This window comes from Sorghum bicolor, chromosome 9 (genome assembly GCF_000003195.3).
Source record: "Sorghum bicolor cultivar BTx623 chromosome 9, Sorghum_bicolor_NCBIv3, whole genome shotgun sequence".
Taxonomy (NCBI): Eukaryota; Viridiplantae; Streptophyta; class Magnoliopsida; order Poales; family Poaceae; genus Sorghum; species Sorghum bicolor.
In genome coordinates, this window is record NC_012878.2 from 49179476 (window position 1) to 49201754 (window position 22279).

The window sequence follows — 22279 nt, forward strand, 5'->3', positions numbered from 1 at the left end:
ACACTTCAGTTCAGTTTCGAAAAGAAAGAGCCGTCACTGTAGTGCAGCAAACGAAGGCACACGTTAATGAATTATTCATTAGTTCACCAAACAGTCCATCTGTTCAGCGATATTTCCGGAAGAAGTTCTAGTATGCAGCAGAACAATTCGGAGTGAATTTTCCTTCCTATATGTAGCCTCCGAATTATGGAGAGCAGTTGAGAGTAACTTACTCAGGAAAGATGTTAAACCTTACAGAAAAAGGAGTACCACGTTATAAAGCAAAGGAAATTAAAATTGACAAATGAACCAATATGAATGACTCAAGGAGTAAGTTATCTCAGAGAAGACGAAGGAAAGGGCAGAAAAGGGAGGTAAGGAAGGAACAGTGCGTGACTACTACTGCCATCTTTCATCCGGAGATGTCCATGTCACTTGAATAATCGCATATCTGTACAGATGCGACAAAAACTTGAAGAGCAACATGCATCAGAGAGAAAACAAAATTTCACTCATGCAGTGCTCTCATCAGAGATTAGTTGACTTGAGGTACTAATTTAGATGTAAATTTAGAGGTTACTTTATGTATTTTTCATTATAACAAATGTTGGTGATTCTTTAAAAAAAAATCAGGATATAGAATTAAAAGCAAGATATTTCTGAATTTGTGAGCAATTTTAGTATTTTTTTAATTTTGTGAGCAATTTTAGTATTTTTCTAGCGCGTCTTGTGAGAATTAATATGGAGGCTTCATTGAAAATCTCCAATTATTAATAATTTTTAAAAGATGGTGATGATTTGAGCCTACTAAATTGATGGCTGATTTTTTTCTCTTTAGGGATTCTTTTAATACGCCTCTTGAGGATTAATGTATAGTCTTGTCTAAGCCTCCACTCACTGGTTTTATTTGCTTGCCCACATGGATTGAGATGTTTTCCTTTTTTTTTTTGCGACTTACATAGTACATTCGCCCTGATGTACACTTCTTTTAGGCGAATAGGCCCGACCATATGCAAAGTGCACACCGTACTGTCCGCTCATCACCTCACTGGGCTTTAGTTCAGCTAGTAATACACCTTCCATGCATTTCAGCACCATGCATCGCGAAGAACCTACACAAGCTACTGGCTTTATCATGTCCTTATAGCTTGGATTGGATACACTCACAATGCCACGACATGATGATTGTGCAACACAAATGACGAATCAAATCCTGTCCCTCATCTGCCTCCACCAACCTTTGCTTCGCTCTCTGTTGTCCTTGGTGAACACAACTGATGGACGGGTGGATCGTCTGTTCGTCTCCTTTGCATCTCTGCCTTGCCGCTTTCCGGTTCCGCTGTTTGAGCTCAGGAACACGAGCGCATTTTTGCTGCAACTTTATTCAACTTTGTGGCGAGTCCTAAATAAAAACTTTGTGCTAAAGGATGTCGATCGCCCACATTGTCGTCATGGACGCCTTGATTGCTCGATCGCTCAAGAAGGTAGGCGCCAAAGGTAGCTAGACAGGTAATATTCAGATCCGTGGTCAGAGATTCATCTTTGTCTTGGATCTTTATGCTCAATCAGACGCCCACTCATACTCCAGCTTTCATGGTGCTCTCCCTTTTGTCTAAACTAACTCCATGCACTCTCACTGGCACAGAGACAGCTAGGCAGGAACTGAAAGGAAATAAAATTCCAAGGTTTTGCATGTGCCATTAGCATCCTTGGATTGGATGCATATGCATTCTGAATTCTGAACAGCATTCGCATCGCATCCTCTAGTTTGCTGAACAAGTCTTCAGTTACAACAGCCTCTGAGCTAACCTAGGTCTAATGTCCAAAAAAATTGTAAAAGAAAGGGCTTTATTTTCAGTGGAGCTTGCTTCTTGCTTCGATCAGCAACACCACGGCGGTCCTTATAAAAAAAACCCACAGTGAGTGGTCCATGGATCTACAGGTGCCGGTCCAACACTAGCCAGGCCTAGTAGTAAAGGAAAAGCGTCTGTAGCCCATCAGACAAAAGAAGTGGTAGCCAAAGGGCTCATTGCATTGGCTCCTTTGATTCCATTTGAGATAATCTACTAAGCTAAAACTTTCTTTATTTCCTTGTCATAGAAAAGACTCGTGAATGGCCTTGACTGAAAATGTTTAGTCGTTTGTTGTCAGTAATTATACAAAGTGCAGACAGTGGCATTTGATCAACTTATAAGAATATTTGCCTGCGATATGGACTCAGACTGCCCCTGCATCCTCAGTGTATTGCTGTGGAGCTGCGTTTGGTAGTTGAAGATGAAAGCATGCATGTAACTGCTATATAGAGACGGGGTTGTACTTTTCTTGCAAGCAAATAGTACTCCCTACATTCTAAATTATAAGATATTACAAAAATCTTAGAAAGTCAAAGTATCTCAAGTTTAACTAAAATTATATGATACTCCCTCCGTCCTATAATATAGTTCATTTTAGCATTCAAAATTTGTACTCAAATATAATACATTCTAGAAGATAAAACCTAATTTTACATTAAATATTTTCATTTATCAGCCAATCACCATTAATCAAATTGATTATAGGGTCTTATTAGGAAATAAAGCAAGGTGGCGACGGTTGGGCCATTGTTGGACATCCCCTATCATTAGAACTCATATCCAGAACCTTCAAAGCAGAATTGTTGGGAAGTAGCGCACTGCACTCCCCAGCAACACAGTGAAACGAGAACCTTCTCACTCGGTGCCGTGAGAGGCTGAACAGTAACGAACAGTGAGCTCAACAGTAGGTGGAAATAATGAATGCTCCCTCTCTTTAATGACGGTATCACACCCTTTATATAGGGCTCGAAAACCGACCTAAGACAATTACAGAAATGTCCCGTGACGGTGGGGGAATATCCCAGCATATTCTCAAGTTACAGTCTACTGACCCTAAGTCAATTGTGTAATTTCACACTTCGAACTCTGCGTGTGTCCCCCGTCTAGGGCTTCAGCTGGTCGGAGGCTTGGATCCTCCGCTCGGCCGCCGATCCTTCGACGCTTCATATGTCGGAGGTTCCTCGGCCTGGACGCGTCGGAGGTTCCTCGGCCCGGCTACTCTGGAGGTTCCTCAGCCCGCTCGGCCGCCGATCCTTCGACGCTTCTCCATCGGAGGTTCCTCAGCTTGGACGCATCGGAGGTCCCTCCCCTCCGCCGCGTCCCCAGCCATCCCCAGACTTGGGAGGGTCGGAGGTTCCCCCCTTTCTCTGCTTGCGGGCCTCCGCCGGTGTCTCAGTCCCTGCACACACTTAGCATGACAAGACGAGTCGTCAACGTTAGTCTTTCTCAGGATCCTTCGCATGCATTTGCACGGAGGCTCATTGGGTGAAGGATGTCCTTCGACGCTTCATACGTCGGAGGTTCCTCGGGTGAAGGATATCCTTCGACGCTACCAGGGGGAAGGATGCGGCCATTCCCCAACAGTTCCCCCCTTTTTGGGCTAATGGCACTCCTGCGGTCCATGTGCTCAAAAACATGCCACGCTGCGGAGGCTGCGAGCATGGTTGTTGCCTTCCCCCCTGGTACGCAGGATGTGTTTGTTAGCGGTGTCGGAAAAATGTTTCTTGTACTTAGCCATAAATTTTCTTGGTTTGTTTGTTTTTCCAGGATCCTCCGATCATTGTTGTTCTGGGAGCTTGCTATCCTTCGCGCATTAGATTGCGGAGGATATCGAGTTGTCGTTGAAACTGCGCGTCTAGCCATTGGAGTTAGCCGTTAGTGTTGGGGAATCACAACGGTCAGGCCGAGTCCTCCGCTTTTAGCCGTTGGGCGCGGGGAATCGCAACGGCCGCGCGGCCGTAGGCTCCCTCCCTATAAAAGGGGGTGCGGGGGAGCTCTGGGCTCTCACCCCTGCTGCTTATTGCCTGCATATTTTCCTTCGCCACATCTCACTTGCTCTCTGAGCTGCTCGTGTGCGTTCTCGTTGTGTTTAGTTCCTAAGTGTTTGCGGAGGATCTAAGGTGGCTCATTTTCCTTCGCCCCGTCCTTCGAGGTCAGATTTTTCTGGTCCTTTGCGTAATTTGCTTAGCGTGAGGTTCGGAGGTTGGCTGCGGAGGTTTGAAGATTGGATGCTTGAGGTGGCCGCAGCTCAAGATCTGGAGGAGACGCTGTCTGACGTCGAAGCTTCCGTTGGGGATCTTATCAGCGCGAAGGAGTTTGACTCAATGGCGGGGATTACCTTTGAGTTTGGGGAGTCGACTGTTAGGCCGGAGGATATCGCCGATATGGTTGAGGTTGGGTTCTTCAAGGATGGTCGCGCGAAGGCTCCTCCTGCTGGCCAAACAGTTCCTGCGCCTGAGGAGGGGTATGCGGTGGTTTTCAAGGATTTTTTCACCTGCGGACTCCGGATGCCTCCGTATCACTTCCTCCGCGAGGTGATGGAGACTTTTAATGTGGAGCTACAGCAGTTTAGCCCTAATGGGATTCTGACCCTTAGCAAATTTGCGTGGGCATGCGAATCCTATGGAGCCGTGCCCCACATCGACACTTTCTGCTCCTACTTTGAGCTCCAGCGTCAGCCTAAGAAGGTGAAGGATGCCGAAGGAGTGGAGTGCATTGCGCAGTTTGGAAGCTGCGCGTTCATGCCGCGCCGCACGATGCTTGGAGCAAGGTGCGAGATCTCCTTTTGCCAAAAGGGCAAGTGGGAGAAGGATTGGATGAAGGCTTGGTTCTATGTGAGGACCCCCGCTGCGTCGAAGACTATGGATGATGGTCGGGTTGACAAGCTTTACCCGTACGCATCTAAGATGAAGGAGTTGAAGCCTTTTTCGAAGGTTCATCCTTCGTCGCCGATGTCGGAGGAACGCTTGGCTTGCGACAAGGCCTTCGCGCTGGCCTGCTGCTACTCTAGAGGTCGCGATTTGGTTGAGGAGATGGTCGCTGCCGACTACTGGCCCCTTGGCCGCAGGACCGACGAGTTCACCATTGAAATGGTGCAAGTGCCGGTGTTTGGTCCTTCGGAGGGGTTGTCGTTTCCCCGGTTCCGCGCGGGTTTGCCGGTGGGAGAGACGAAGGAACCCTTTCTTGACCGCGTGGAGGTTTCTGCCCGGAGGATCGTTGGAAAAATTTCGGAGGAGTATCTACAGCGGAAATCTGCGCTGGGGACAATGCCGCATTTCAATCGCGTCTTTGAAGAGTTGGGCATTGAGTACAATGATTATGTCATTCCTCCGAACGTGCTGCTCGGCTTGGAGAAGAAAGACTCTTCGAAGGCTGTTGCTGCGGTCGAGTCGAAGAAGAGGAAGGGGGTGGTGCTGTGAAGGTACTGGCGAAGAAGCGCAAGGCGGAGGTTCTTTTGGAGGCTCCGGTGGAGTCTTCATCCGCCCGATCCTCCGCGGCCGAGTCTAACTCGATGGACTCTGCGCCTGCGGGGGATGCGAAGGCTGTGTCTGCTGCTGGGGGCCTGGCCTCCCGCGCGGTCTCGTCTATGCGTGCGCCTTTTGCGTCGCTTCTTGGGGAGGAGTCTTCCAACGCGGAGGCTTCTAAGGCGAGTCCTGTGCGGGAAGCGAGTCCTGCGCGGGAAGCATCTGCAGGAGGAGGATCTCCGCCGAAGGAGAGGCAGGGGGAGTTCAGCGATGAAGCTGAGTCCGCCTCTGTTCGGAGGATCAAGAGGGCTGATGATCCTCCACAGCCATCCAGCGGTGGGATGAATTCGCTGTACATGTGTAAGAATTTTTCTTTTGTCTTGTTGTGGATTTCATGTATGTCTTGATTGATTGAGTTTTATGTTGTATATATTTTTCAGAGGATGTGATTGGGGGCCTGGCTAGCGCGGAGGAACTCGCTAAGGGGGGCAGCATTGCGCAGGAAGGGCTTGCTGTTCCTCCGCCCCGCTTTCCTGCGCCATCTGCGTTGGCCAGCAGGCCTTCGCCTGCTAATGTTACTGGTCCTGGTGAGTTTTGAAAATCTCATTTTTCTATTCTTGGTTGAGTTGTTTGTCTTTTGTTTGTGTTGACTGTTCCTTGATTGCGCACAGGGGCCTCTGATCCTTCGATCACAGGTTGGGCCGATACCTTGCACGAAGTTCATGCACTTGTCGGAGGTTTGTTTTTGGTCCTCCGTCCGTTATGTTTTTAGTTTTATCTCGTGTTTTCCTTACTTTCCTTTGCTTCTTAGATCGTTTCCGACAAAAATGTCGCGAGATGGATTACGCGACGTTGCTTCGCGTGCAGTTTGAGCATCATAGCCTTGTATGTTTCAAGTTGGTTTTACCTTTCTTCGCCATTTTTTTTATTCGGAGGTTTGATGTATGATGTTTTTGGGCAGGGTCATCATATGGCTGCTGCCTTAGAGGAGTGATGCTCCCGAGAGGTTATTTGCCGTGATGAAGCCATCGAGGCTTTGAAACGGGAAAATAAAACCTTGGAGGCCGAGAAGGCTCGCCTGTCGGAGGAGGTCAAGGGATTTTCTTCCATCCGGCTGGAGGTTGAGTCTTTGAGGAAGGAGAGGGATGATTACAAGTCTGGGTCGGAGGTTCTGAGGAAGGAGAAAGAGGACGCCGAAGCTTCGGCCGCTGTCCTTCGCACGAGTGCCACTGATGCGAGGAGGGCTAGGGACTTAGCCGTGCAGCGGGCTGAGAAAGCCGAGGACATTGCTGACCGCCTCTGCAAGGAGCTTGATGCTGAGCGTGCGTCTGCGGCTGCGATGTAGACTCGTATGCAGAAGGTGGACGCGGAGGCTGCGGCTGTCGTTGGGCTCTACTCTGACTCGCTGGCACAGTTCGGAGGTAGCACCTCTGGTCCTCCGCCCAGCGGCGACGTTAGGGCTAGCCTCGCATGGCTAAAGTCTCATATCCGCATGCTCCCTGACTTTGTCGGGGGTGCTGTTGATTTTGGGGCTTTGGCTGCGGTTAGTTCCTTCGCCAGGCTTTTGCGCCGCGGAGGTTACTCCCACGCCGAGGGTGTTGTGAAGGAGAAGTTTGCCTCGGCGGAGGATGTTGGGGAAGGAACCTCCGGCCTGCGCAAATCTGTCCGGAACTTTATCAGTTCGTTCTGGATTAGGTTTGGGCGGGCTAAGGCGAAGAAAATGGTTGAGGCTCGCCGCGCTGAGGTAAGCATTTTTTCGTTACCCTTTTGGTGTTGTGTTTGTTTTTCATTGTTTTAAGGGTTGGTTTCTGTAGGACCTTGCTAAAAAGAAGGCGAAGGCTGACAAGGCTGGTCCTTCGCGCCCTCCGGCTTGGACTAGCGCGGAGGATCCTGCCAAAGCTCCGGAGGGATCCAGCGCCAAGGCTCCGGAGGAACCCGAAGCTCCTGCCCCTCCTCCGCCCCAGGTGTGAGGGTTTTTAGTTTGTAGGTTTTTCTTAGTTTCTGCGTCCGCTTCCCATGCGACGCATTTTGTAAGATGGCTGGATGTTCTTTTGATTAGCATGTAAAGACTTGTTGGCGGTGTAATATATTGGGTTGGTTTTGGATGAATGTTTGTTTTACACTTTTATCCTGCGCAGGTCTCTAGCGGAGGACCTGTGCAGGATCCTTGCGAGGCTCCGCTTTCAATTTTCTATGATAGAATTTATGTTTCTGGCGAGTTATGGGAATATTGGCGAACTGCCTTCCCTGACATGAGCGTGGTGGATATGTTTAAGTTTGTTGAGTTTGATATTGACGATTTGCAATCTGATTTCCTCCGGTCGCTTGCGTACCGAGGATCTTGGCCTCCGGCTTAGGTAGTTATTTGCTCCTTCGCTTTTTGCATTTGGTTATGTTGCTTTCATGTTCTAATTTGGTTTGTTGTGTTCCTGCAGTCATCGTACCCGATCCTTCGCTATTTGGCGAGGATGATGGTATATGTTGGCTACCGGAGGATCCTGCTGCTATGGCTGAGCGCTATCTTCCTGGGCGCCGGGAGGTTCGAAGGCTAGATCCTATGTCTTAGTCTTATCCTTCACTTGGGCAATGTTAAAAATTGTTTCAACTTTTTGCGCAGGTTGCTAGATCTCCTCTGAGGCATGATGTCCTTCCTTCGAATTTTGTCGAAGGAAGCTACGTTACCCCGGTGACATTCAAGCGCAGGGATCTGTATGCAAGGGGCTGGCTAATTGACTGGTGGCACCATATGTGTCCTACGCGTAACGTTGACGACTTAGTTGATTTTCTTGCTCGTGATTACTGTGATGTGTTTAGGTTTGTACCGGATTCATATTTAAGAATTGTGCGAGAGTCTTAGAACCTTCGACTTTTAGCGGTCGAAGGATGTTTTGTTAGTTCTTTGTTTTCCTTTTTGGCTGTAAACTGTTGTTTTGCAATAATTTTTTTATCATTAATAAAGATCAGAAGTTTGTGTGAAGACTCTTGTTACAACCTTCGCATTCTTAGCGACTTTTTTATTATAACCTTCGCGCTATTCTACGCCGTGATTGTTTTTGTTTGCTGAATACATCGCAACGTCACAGTGGTGTTGATCCTAAGGATCTTTGTGTTGCTGTAGCGCGTGCGTACTTGATGTTCGATGTTGCGAAGGCGTTGGTGGCCGTTTTGCGTGCGCAGGATTGCTGCTCCTTGATCTTAGGGCCTTCGCTTGCCTTGGTGCGAAGGAGCCTCTACTGAATTGTGCTCATATTTGCCTTTGCTCAACTCCCGTGGAGTGTTGTCAAAGGTAACCTTCGGGTATGTGAGTCGGAGGTTCTGAAGGGATGTTACGAGACTTCGTGCGACGCCCTTTAGAAACCTCTGATACTGGCTTGCGGTGCTTTTATTGTGGTTGTACATGACTCTGTGGTCGATGTTCATCACAATGCCGCAGCTGTAGCATTACGAAGCTTCGTGCAATACCAATTTTTTGTGCTGCTATGAGGCTAACCCCTGCCTCCATGGTGGCCTAGGTTTTTTCCTTTGTGAGTGCTAGGCTTGCACTGGCTGTTTGGATCTGTGTGTGTTGGTCCTGACTGAGGGTGGGGGCAAGGTGAGCCTGGTTTTATAGGCTTTCATGCATTTATTGCATGTACTTTGTTAGGTTTGAATTTATTATCAAGTTATTATTGGTTGTTGTGATTGTTGTAGTAGTTGGTCCTGCTTTGCTTGACTGAGGATGATTGTAAGCTTTGCTTTATTTTCACACTTTGTGTGTTAGAGGCCTGCTTGGATTAGCAGGATACCTTCGACCTTATCTTGGCGAAGGTTATATAATTGTTGTTGAGGTTTACCTTGTGAATGTGAAACCTTCGCTGCCTTTTGGCAGAAGTTGTATAGCCCCTGATGCCTGATTGTCTTCAGGTCTTTGTCAGGTTTGAAGATTTTGTCCCTTCTGGCCATGTTGTGATGCCTGAGGAGGACAGGGCTTTTTCACTTTTGGCCATGCTGTTCTTGCTGCCCGGCTCTTGGCTAGGTCTTTTGCTAAGGATTTGGTGTTTTTCCACCATTGAGGACGTTCCGAGCTTTCTTAGCCTTTGATTGAAAGCTGCGAAGGGTCCTTGTAATCACGTGATGTTTTGTCGAATGCTATAGCCTCGTTGCTGGCTGTTTTTTCGACTTTTGAGTTTTGCTTCTGGGGTGGATTCCTCTTTATATCTCAGAGGTTTTTACATAGGTTCTACCTCGTTGAAAACCTCACCTCCTGGTAGGAGTACCCCTATGAGGAAAAGAGTGCAGACCTTGGATTGCAAAAAAGGTAGAGAGAAAAGAAAATAAGTGTATCTAAAGACATGGATGCCGCCGCTTATTTTGCGGGGGTCATCCTTACACTCAAATGTAAAACCTTCGTAGATTGTCGATGTTCCACGTGTGGGTGGAGGTTCTGCCTTCGAGGTCTTTCAGGTAGAAGGATCCCGACCTTCGCGCTTGTATTGCTGTATAAGGTCCTTCCCACTTGGGTTGCAATTTACCAGCGTTTGGGTGATCTCCTTTTTTCCTGAGTACCAGGTCCCCATCTTGTATGTCTTTTCGTACTACCTTGCGGTCTCTCCATTTTTTGGTTTCTTGTTGGTACTTGGTAATGTTCTCCACTGCCTCCAGTCTTATTGATTCCAGAGTTTCCTTGCAGTACTCTTCATCTTCAGTCAACTGCTGCTTCATGGAACGCAGGCTTTGGTGTTTGATTTCTTCGAGCAACATTGCCTCTTCCCCATACAAGAGCTTAAATGGAGTGAACCCAGTTGCTCTTGAGACTGTTGTGTTATGAGACCACACAACTCTGGGTAGCTCGTCAACCCATTTCCCCTTTCGTAGGTTGAGTAAGGTCTTGGAGATTGCAGAGAATATTATTCTGTTTGCTCTCTCCACTGCCTCGTTTGACTCTGGGTGGTAGACAGACGCGAAAGCAATTTTGGTTCCTATGTGATGGCAGAATTCCTTGAACCTGTCTGAATCAAACTGCTTCCTGTTGTCAACTGTGAGTAGGCTTGGAACTCCGAATCTGCAGACTATGTTCTGCCAGAAAAATTTCCTGATTGTTTCAGAGGTTATGGTTGCCAGTGGCTTAGCTTCGATCCATCTTGTGAAGTATTCGATGGCTACGACTGCGAACTTGTTTCCCCCCTGGGCAGTTGGCATCGGCCCTACCAGGTCCATTCCCCATCTTTGCAACAACCATGATGCTGATATGAGCTGAGTTGGTGCTGAAGGTCGTGACTGTATTGGTGAGAAGGTTTGGCAGGCTTTGCATGTCTTCACTATCTCTTCAACATTTTTGATGTGAGTTGGCAAGTAGAAGCCTTGTCTCAATGCTTTGGCGGACAACGCGCGGGGGCCGATGTGTGACCCGCACATCCCAGAATGTATCTCTTGTAGTAGTTCTCTACCCTCGGTTTGTGATATGCATCTCAGCAAAGGTTGGACTACACCTTTCTTGTATAAGTTTCCGTCAATGATGGTGTAATTCCTTGCTCTTGCTTCCATTCTCTTGGTTAATGCTTCGTCATCTATGGTTGCCTTGCCGTTGAGGGAGTCTGCTATCGCCTGTCTCCAATCTTCGCCTTCCGTCAGCAGGACTGAGCGGAAAGCTTTTGGCAACGATTCGGTTGCTGGTGCTTCAATGGTTTGGTAGAAGGTTCCTTCTGGCAGGGTGGTGTTGTTGGCTGCTGCCTTGGCTAGCTCATCTGCCTCGCAGTTTTCAGATCTTGGAGTGTACTGCAGAGTGAACCCCTTGAACCTTCTCTCCATCCCCCTTACGACGGCCAAATATCTTGCCAGCTCGGGGTTGTGTGCCAAGTATTCCTTCTCCACTTGTCCTGCCACCACCTCGGAGTCAGTTTTGATGAGCAGGGTTTTGGCTCCCGAAGCCTTGGCTTTGTTCAGCCCGAGGATGAGTCCTTCATACTCAGCTATGTTGTTTGTTGCTTTGAATTCGAGTCTCGCAGCATATTTTAGCTTGAGACCGGATGGTGCGATCAGAACAGCTGCTGCTCCCGCTCCTGATTGCCCCCAGGCGCCATCTGTATACAGTGTCCATGGCTGGTCGACTACCTTCTCCTCTTCTTTGTTCGAAGGTGTCCAGTCTGCCATGAAGTCAGCCAGGGCCTAAGACTTGATGGAGGTTCTGGGGACATAGGTGATGTCAAACTGTGATAGCTCAGCCGCCCATTTCTCTATACGTCCGGAGGCCTCCTTGTTCCTAAGGATATCACCCAAGGGCTGTGAAGTGGGTACTTTGATCTCATGGCTTTGGAAGTAATGCTTGAGCTTCCTTGATGCGCACAAGACTGCGTACGCAATTTTCTCTATCTCCGTGTAGTTCAACTTTGCTCCTGACAGAGCTTTGGACACATAGTAGACGGGTCTTTGCACTGTTCCATTACTATCGCTTGCCTCGTGCACCAAGATAGCACTGACAGCGTGCTCGGAGGCAGCCACATACAATAGTAGGGGAGTGTCCGGCTCGGGCACAGTTACCACCAGATTCGTCGTAATGTAGCTTTTGAGCTGCCTGAAGGCCTCCGATTGTTCCGGGCCCCATTCTGTTTTGTCTCCTCCTCTTAGCACTTTGAAGAACGGAAGGCTTCGTTCAGCGGACCTTGAAATGAATCTGTTGAGAGCTGCTATTCGACCTGTCAACCTTTGCACTTCTTTCTTGCTCGAAGGTTCTGCCATTGACATGATTGCCTTTGTCTTGTCTGGGTTAGCTCTGATTCCTTCGGAGCTAATGATGTACCCCAACATTTTTCCCTTGCTGAACCCGAACACACATTTTTCTGGGTTAAGTTTCAGCCCGGCAGATCTGAGGTTGGCAAAGGTTTCCTGCAGGTCCCTGATATGATCCTCTTTGCGCCTGCTTATGACGACAACGCCGTCGACGTAGGCTATGATGTTTCTCTGTAGCTGACTTCCTAGAACCTTCCCCATCATTCTGGAGAAGGTTGCTCCAGCGTTCTTGAGACCCTCTGGCATTCTGGTAAAGCAATACGTGCCGCACAGAGTCGTGAAGCTTGCCTTTTCCTCGTCTTCCTTCTTAAGCCAAATTTGGTGGTACCCGGAAAAGCAATCCAGCAGTGAAAATATCTGGCAGCCGGCGGCTTTGTCGACAGAGGTATCTATCCTTGGCAAGGGGAAGGAGTCTTTGACACAAGCTTTGTTGAGATCTGTGAAATCTATGCACATTCTCATTTTGCCATTCTTCTTGGGGACCAGGACCACATTTGCCAGCCATTCTGGGTACATGATCTCTCTGATGACATTTGCATCCAGAAGTCTCTGGACCTCTACCTTCGCCGCTAAGGTTCTTTCTTCAGACATCTTCCTCTGCCTTTGTTTCTTCGGCCTTATTCTTGGGTCGATGTCCAGTGAATGCTCTATGATGTCTCTGCTAACTCCCTGTAGGTCAGTGGCACTCCAGGCAAAGATATCCTGATTCTTCTGTAGCATGTCCAGCAGCTCAAGCTCCTCCTCTATGCTAAGGGTAGCGGATATGGTGACTTTCCTATCTGGTACTGCCTGCTGTAGAGGGACACATTTCGTTACCTCCTGATCGGCCAGGTCTGTCTTCCCCCTTGGCATGTCTGGTGGCTGGCAAGCTTCTTCTTGCGTGGAGTCCACAGAGTTTATGTTCCAGAAAGACTTGTAGATTGCTTTCTCCATGTTCCTTGCCTCTTTCTGACTTCTGTGAAGAGTGATCACCCCGTGCAGAGCCGGTATTTTCATGCACAGGTATCCCATATTAGCAGCCGCATTGAATTTGTTCAAGAACCCCCGCCCGAATATGGCATTGTATGGGTAATGCGGGTCTACCACGTCGAAGGTGATATATTCTGTTCTTGCGTTTTCTGAAGTGCCAAAGGATACAAGTAGGGCAACCTTACCCAAAGCATGTATCTGCTTTCCTTCGAACCCGATGAAAGGTGATTCCGAAGGTTGGAGCTGGCTTCTGCTGAGTTTCATTTGGTCGAAGGTTCTGGCGAATATTATGTCTGCGGAACTTCCTGAGTCTACTAAGATTCTGCTGACTCCCCAACCCGCAACATTCGTTGTTATGACCATTGCATCCATATGTGGGTAGCTTTCTAACCTTAGATCTTCCTCGGTGAAGGTTATTAGGGTTCTGGACCAATTGGTGCAGCGGACCGGTCCCTAAACTGCAACATTGTTGACGAGCCGAAGGTGATCCTTCTTCTGCTTCTTTGTCTGGAACTCCATCGAGGACCCTCCGGCTATTGGCAAGATCATCCCAATCGTGGACAGCGGTGTATGGGGGCCGATCTGATTGTTAGGGTGGGGTTCTGGTTTTGGGGGAGGTGGAGCTTGGATTAGCTGCAGTGGGTTTGGTGGAGGGGGTAGCGATTGCTGGTGGGGCTGCGGGTTTCAATGTATGTAATCTGCGGGGGTCGGGGTGGAGCATAGGTTAGCTGCAGGTTGTGCTCTACGGGCTGCTGTGCTGGGCGCCAAGCTGGTAGGAAGCTGGGATAGTAAGTGGAGGCTAGCGCGCTAGGCTGAATTGGAGCTGGGTGCTGCTGGCCCGATCCTCCGACATATGATTGGTAGAAGGTATGTGGGAATGTGTGATTCACCTCCCGAGGCTGAGCGACCGATAGAGGAGGTTGCGGAGCCGACCTGCTCTTGATCCTCTCCTGAGTTTCTTTTGCGTCCGGGCAATCTCTCGTCGAGTGACCCTTCTCCTCCCTATGGAAGAAACAATATTGCTTCCGCTGCCACTGCTTCTGATTCTTTTGCCATCCTTTGTTCTGACCTCCTCCTTCGGCTTGATTGGGTCCGCGTTCCGAGTTTCGCGGTTCTGCCGGTGGACGGTTATGCTCTGACTTGTCATTCCTTGGTTGCTCAATATTCATCATCTGCCCACCAGCCTCTCGCTGTGGACGGCGCTAATCTTGGCTAAGGTTCTTCTTCTGCGAGTTTCTGTCATTGCCCTGCTTCTTCTGAGAGTTCTGGTCTTCCAACCTCTTGCGGTAGTCGTTGTCCGACCTGCAATACTTTTCGAACTCATGGTACAGCTCGTGCATGGATGCTGGCTTTTCTCTGGCCAAGTGAGCTGCAAAGGGCCCTATGCGAAGGCCTTTGATGGCTGCCTCAATGGCAACCTCCTCCGGCACGCCGGGTGCTCTCGCCTTAGTCTGCACGAACCTTTGGAAGTATTCCCGCAGTGCTTCTCCTTGACTCTGGCGACACTGGATCAGGTCCGTGGAGGTTAGTGACTCAATAGCGAATCCTTGGAAATTTGCCAAAATCTTGTCATGAAGGTTCTCCCATGAATAGATCGACCCGGGCCTGAGCATCGAGTACCATGCCAAGGCATCTCCTTCGGCCGTGATCACAAAGGATTTCGCCATTACAGTTTCATTCCTCCTAGCCGAAGCCACAGCTGCCTCGAAACTCATCAGGAATTGGCAGGGGTCCGTTTTTCCGTTGAACTTGGGGAGCGTGATCGGCTTGTAGGTTGCCGGCCAGGGTGAGGTCTGCAATCCTTCGGACAGAGGGGAACGAAGGTCCAATGTGCTCCGCAGCGTGCCACCGTAGCTTGCCGGCTGCACATTTGCCGTTGGACCGACGCTGAGTGGAACAGCGGGCTGGATCATCGGCTGGGGTGGAGGTTGCATGCTAAGGATCTCTGCTTGCAAGATTGAGAGCTGCTGCCTGATCTCAGTTGCTTGCGCTGCTGCCAGCGCTGCCTCCTGGCTGGCGGCGTAGGCGGCAGCGATCCGGTCTCGCTCTTGCAGAAGGTTCTGCAGCTGCGCTTGCAACAGTTGAAGCTCTTGCATGGCCATGGGTTGCGCCGGCCCCGCGGCGGGAGGAGGCTCCTGGCCGGTCTCTTGCTGCACATTCTCCGGCTGCTCGTCCTCAGGGCCCTCCTCCTCCGCGGTCGCATACGCACTCCGCAAGGCCCTCCTCGGCCTTCCTCTTCTGGAGGACTCCGCCCGAGGTCTTGTGGTGCTTGATCTCTTTCTAGCCATCGTAGGTGATCCTTCGGGCCCCACGGTGGGCGCCAATGTTGGGAAGTAGCGCACTGCACTCCCCAGCAACACAGTAAAACGAGAACCTTCTCACTCGGTGCCGTGAGAGGCTGAACAGTAACGAACAGTGAGCTCAACAGTAGGTGGAAACAATGAATGCTCCCTCTCTTTAATGACGGTATCACACCCCTTATATAGGGCTCGGAAACCGACCTAAGACAATTACAGAAATGCCCTGTGACGGTGGGGGAATATCCCAGCATATTCTCAAGTTACAGTCTACTGACCCTAAATCACTTGTGTAATTTCACACTTCAAACTCTGCATGTGTCCCCCGTCTAGGGCTTCAGCTGGTCGGAGGCTTGGATCCTCCGCTCGGCCGCCGATCCTTCGACGCTTCATATGTCGGAGGTTCCTCGGCCTGGACGCGTCGAAGGTTCATCGGCCCGGCTACTCTGGAGGTTCCTCAGCCCGCTCGGCCGCCGATCCTTCGAAGCTTCTCCATCGGAGGTTCCTCAGCTTGGACGCATCAGAGGTCCCTCCCCTCCGCCGCGTCCCCAGCCATCCTCGGACTTGGGAGGGTCGGAGGTTCCCCCCTTTCTCTGCTTGCGGGCCTCCGCCGGTGTCTCAGTCCCTGCACACACTTAGCATGACAAGACGAGTCGTCAACGTTGGTCTTTCTCAGGATCCTTCGCATGCATTTGCTCGGAGGCTCGTTAGGTGAAGGATGTCCTTTGACGCTTCATACGTCGGAGGTTCCTCGGGTGAAGGATATCCTTCGACGCTACCAGGGGAAGGATGCGGCCATTCCCCAACAAGAATCTCTGTTGCGTGCTTCATCTCCTAGTATTCTCACATATGAAAATAGTAGCTGGCGATCCAATTCCAGCAAACCTTGAGGCGGGATAGGACATAGCAAATATGGAATAAAAGATGTCTATATTTGAAGATCCAATTAATAAAAAGACTGTTAGATGGTATTTTTTTATTCTAAATCTTTATATTCTTATAAATTAGAAATGATATAAAGAGTCTCTTAGAGATACTCTTAGATCTCCAAATATTTTCATCCTCTATTCTGGTTTTCTCGCTGACTAAAGAAGCTGAGCGGGGTTGACTCTCTCAAATAAGATATAGAAAAGTTGTTAGAGGATGAAAAGATATAGAAAATGATTTTTATTCAATTAACTCTCTAAATGATGATTTAGAAGTGAGTTTAATAAAAGACTTTTGGAGATGCTATAAGATGCTGGAATATTGGGAGTTCTGTGATTGGAACATATATGACTATCGTCCGATAAACGTCCGCACATGCTCTTTTTACCTGATACTGATACACGGTGAGGCTATCTCTTAGTGCATCATCTGTCAGCAAAGAGTTCACCACGACAGTTGGGAAAGACCGAAAGAACGGTTGTTCAGTCTGCAAGCTCGACGAGACAGTGACCAATATATGCGATAAAAAGTGACAAACCACAGGAGAGATAAATTTTGGTTAACGAAAACTACATGGCGAAAACCACTCCGTCGATCGATCGATCCTGGAAGCATAATATAAACACGCAATTATACACGCGACTTTTGGCAAAAGAAGTATGGGGAAAAAGCGCAAATAACCCTGAAAAAAGAGAGAAAACGTGCAATTAATAATTGGACGATAGAGAAACAAGTAGACGCATATATATGCATGTATGCATCTTTGTGCTTTCCTACGATGCATATGCAGGCGTACAACAACTGACGACGTCGACCGTGGGTCTTCGTCTTCAGTAAAGGACGACAACCAGGGAGTGCCCAGTGTGTGTCATGTTGGAGTTGGACGACGAACGAGACAGCCCGAGCAGCAGCACGCACGGGCACGGCACCGGTGGACGCGGTGACGCCGGGCCGCCGAAGGACAGGGACGGCACGGCACGGCACTGCTTCTTATCCCGGCATATGCATGTAAAGTGCTGCACTGATGCTGCTGCCATTACCAAAGTGATCAGCGAGTGAAGAGCTTTCTCTGCTTCTCGGGCCGGGGACGGAATAACGACGGATGGTATGTGTGAACCTAGACTCGACTCGAGATGACATCGGGTACCCATCCGACGGGTTTTATCTGATAAAGAGGCGGGTATGGAATATAGCGGGTACGGTTGTGAGTGTTCAATACCCATACCCGTCTACCCGCGGGTAAAAAATACCCGTCAAAATAACTAGTCATCCTTGTCATTTTAGCCTATATAACACATGAATTTGGTCTAAATTCAACTAAACTCTCCTAATATATATGTATATGAATTTAATATTGTCATATGAATATTAGTTTTTAACTTGTTGGAGGCTTAGTATGATTTTCTTCGTGTAAATATATAATATTTATATGTAATTTTCGGGTATACTAGCGGGTGTGGGTTACCCGTCGGGTAGAAATTACCCGCGGGTGCGAGTATGGAATTATTTTCCTACTCGTGTGCGGATACAGGTAACCTGACGGGTAAAATTTAGACTTCGCGGGTGTAGAAATTTAGACTTCGCGGGTGCGGATACGGGTGGCCACTACCCGTCGAGTACATACCCGTTGCCATCTCTAACCTAGACGCTGTTGAGCTCAAGGGAGAGGATGATAAATAGTTAAATACACACTAGCTAGTCTCTGATGTTGCATGGTCAGTACTGCATGAAGGTAGCCAGCCCAGCGGCCAGGCCTAGACCAGCCATAGCCAGGTTAACCCGGTGCAAGCTCCTTGTTTGGTGGTAAAAGTCAATTCCAATAGAGACCGTGTTTGTTTGTTGACCCAAATGGGAGGTGAGAGGATAAGAAGGTTGCCTGTTCCCTCCATCGGGCCACACGACTACTCAATCTAGCCCGGCTTTGGAAAAAAGAATGCCCCTATCACGTTACTAGGGCCTGGCCCAAGTGCTTTAAGCTCCGTGTAGGATGGACTTCAAGGCTGGGCCAGTGACACCAAACACGGGCTGCAGCAGCTGGGGAGCTCGAGCCACCCTCAGCGCCCACTAGCAAACACGCCCACAAAGACTCACACTTTGTTGCCAGCATGGCAGCATCAACGTTTGACGGGATAGGATTTGGACCCTTTAGCACTTTCGTTTGTATTTGACAATTATTTTATCCAATCATAGACTAACTAGGCTTAAAAGATTTGTCTCCCAAGTTACAGATAGCTGTGTAATTAGTTATTTTTATCTATATTGAATACTTTATATATGCATCCAAAGATTTAATGTAACGGAAAATTTTATAATTTTTTGGTATTTTAAAGGCATCTAAATAGGCCCTTTGTCGACGCTGTATTGTTTCTATCTACTATATTTGTACACGTTTCGTTCAATAAAAATGAAACTGGTATGTACATATTATTCCCTTTTTTAGGAGATATACACATTTTTTTTGTGTTATACACGAGTGCTTAGGACGTGTTTGAGATTGCTTCAAGAATTTTGATGCACAAATTTCACCATAGAACAATTAAAAAAACTAAAGTTTATGGAATATCTCTTTAGGTGCTCTTATAACTTCACTTTTTTTCGAATAGAGTGTATAAAGCTAAAGCTATTTGGCTAAAAAAATATAGAGCGAAGCTAAAAAAAATAATGGCCCTGTTTAGTTTACTCCAACAACTAAAAACTTTTTAAGATTTCCCGTCACATCGAATCTTACGACACATGTATGAAGCATTAAATATAGACAAAAACAAAAACTAATTGTACAGTTTGCCTGTAAATCGCGAGATAAATTTTTTGAGCATAGTTAGAGCATCCCCAACCGTTTTGCATAATTGGTTTGGCAAATGAGGGAGTTTGCCAAGTCTTAAAAAAATATGGCAAAGGTAAAAAGAGGCAATCTCCAACGGTTTGGCATTAATCACTTGGCAAAAAAGAAAATTATAGACCCACACAATTTTTTTGCCGAGCTTTTCTCCTCCCCACGCGTCGTGTGAATGTTCGCGGCAAATTTATTCCTGCCGAGGCGCTGAGGTTGCGGCGTTTGTGCATGGCCGCTCGGAGTTTGGCGGCTGGAGTCTTTGTCGGCAAAAACAATCCGAAGGGCATCGATGGAGTACCTAGCGTTGATGGAAGACCGATAGGCAAAAACACAAACAATTGGGAGGGCATCGATGGAGTATCTGGCGTTGATGGAAGACCGATGGGCAGTTCGTAGGAAAGTAGCGGCGGGATGTCGCCAAATTCGCGCGACCTCAACTCGCAGCCGCGCGCGGACTTCATGCCAGTTTCCCAATGCCAAGTGTGAACAGGCTTGGCATATATGCCAATTCTTCCCCTATTTTTGCCAAGTTAACAAAATTGCAAAGTCCAAATGCCAAACCGTTGGATAGGTGTTTTTAAGACTTTTTTGCAAATATATGAATGCAAAGGCTATTTACAAAACGGTTGAGATACTCTTAGTCCACAATTAAATAATAATTATTAAATAAAAATAAAAATATTACAGTACTCAAAACAAAAAAAAAATCATAATTAAACAAGACCGAAGTTTCCAAATTCAGACCACTCAAAATTGGATTGAAAGAGTCCGAAAACTCCGGAGGAACGAACCCCCGGAAGGCAAGAAGACAAACGACCCAACAGGGAAGATAACTCATGTCCAAGCTGTCCAATTTGAGAATTTCAAGGCCTGGCAGACTTAGCAGGCCTCTCCTCTTCTAAAAAAATAGCAGGCCTGAAATCACCAGCCGATAATGGCCCCATGTGAACAGGACCTCCGTTCGAGCGTTCTCAAAGATGAAGATTAGGAGGAAAAAGTCTTTTGTTCCCTTCCCGAAAAAGAGGAAAGAGGGTAGGAGAAGGCTGTCTCTCTATCTCGGTTCCTCCACCATGCAGAGCGTTTTTTGCCCTAGCGCCACCGCCGCAGCTCTTGTCGTCCACCGCCGCTGATCTCCCTCACTTCCTCTTCGGTATCTCGTCGGAGGGTTGAAGAGAGTGAGAATTCATTATTTCTAATAAGTTTTTCTTTAGTAGATCAAGTCTAGGGTTATTGTCTCTTCATATCAAATTTTTTGGTGTTGGAGTTTTATCTTCTCCTTCTCCTCTCCGGCGACCGTGAAAGAGAGAGGTGGAATCGGCTTCTCCATGACGACTCCGTTGAAGATAAGGACGACAGCTTTAGCGTCAGCATCTTCATCGACATGACGACATGGATATTTTTGTTTCCGGACGGCGGCATCAAGACGGAGATGATGTCGTCACCATAGAATAATTTTCTCCAATCTCTTCTCTGTTTTATTGTGGTAGATCTAGCCACAATGAAGGACTAGGGAGAATAATTTTTAGATTAGTCATCCTCACTCTTTGGTGGCAGAAAGAAGAAGGACGACACTAGAAAGAAGAAGTTCCTCAATTTCGCCTACTGAAATGTTGGCCGTCATTCGTTGGACATTTGTTCTCAGGCCATTTGCCAAGTATTTGCCTATGCGGTCATCTATACTGCAAAGCATCTAGCAGGTTAGGTTTTGAGTTGTATTTTACACAGCGTGAGCACTATATTATAATCCAAAGTGTATGTAACGTGTTTGATATAGTCAGTTATCATATAATATAATTCTTTTTTCATCGCAAAAAAGAGGAAAGAGTCTTTTGGCACAGATTTTGGTCCCTTCTTCTCAACTTAAAACCGTTTGTTTTTTTTCACCCTATACGTTTTAGACAGCAGTTTCGTCCAACGGCCATGCTAGCTATGAATAGTTACATACATCAGACTATGTCGATAGTTAAGGGGTGAAATCGGGTTACAAATAAGTTTTCTTCAAAAAATATCTATTCTTTTCTTATAAAGAACTATACAATTAAAAATCTAAATTTTGGTTTAATTTTTAAGTATCTGTTTTAGCATGGAAAAACAAAACAAAACCAGTTTTAGAGTTTTTCTAAAGCAATGCTCTATCTTCTAATGCATAGTTTGAGTTTGAGTCTTTTGTGGCCCTATTTTGGTGTTTGTTTTCGAATAGATGCTCTCATTATCTGTTAGAAATTATGATTAGTAGTTGTGGACGAACCGAAACTATGTAGATGGCCGAGTGACTTCGATCACAATATAAGCTTCTTACAATCTAATCAATCTAAATATGTTTTGAAAGCTTTACACAACAAAAGCATGAGGTACAACTAGCTAGCATGAATGTATTCAGCATTTAAATGTATGTTATCTTTTTGTTGCATCTCATATTTTTGTTATGAAAAATTTTGAAAGTTTATTTAACGGTAATGCTTAGTTACAGACAGGACGGCCGGACCAATCTTTGCGCGGATTACGAGTAATAATTAAAAAAGTAACGTGTATTAGAAATCTGTCCCATCTTCCGTATCAAAGCGCGTGCGTGTGCGTCCACTGGTTCTTTAGGTGTGCATGTGGCGCAGAGTGATCAAGCTACTAGCTACATTACTGTTGGTTGGACCAGCCCACTAGGGCTAGCCGCATATGCCTGCCCTACCTCTCTCCTTTTCCTATTTTCCGCGCCACGCCAAACTGCCTCTGCCACGTTGCTGCTTTGGCTGATCCACTGGCATGCAGATCCACATCTATATGGCAGTTGAGGACGTTTATAATAGTAATTTATAAATAGCTAACTAAATAAGACAAAAAAATAAATAAAATAAAAATACTACAGTGGAACGTTATAGAGGTGTTTCTAGGAGATCATGCTACATTAGCTATTTGGAAGTTCTAGCTATTTGATCTCTCTCTTTGATAGACAACGAAATTCTTTGTATACTAGCTATTTTGGGAAGTATGGGACGCCCTGAGTGTTGTTGCAAATTTTTCCATCCTTCCATAGCATCTAGCATGTCTCCTGCGTTTTAGATGTAGGTACTGTATTTTATTTGGATGTTGTTGTATTTTTTTGCAATGGTAGCTATATACTATGTTGCAAGTGTATGTTTTGAATGTTCCAGCTGGTTCAAATGTATATTATAATTTTGTTATCTGATGTTGCAAGTG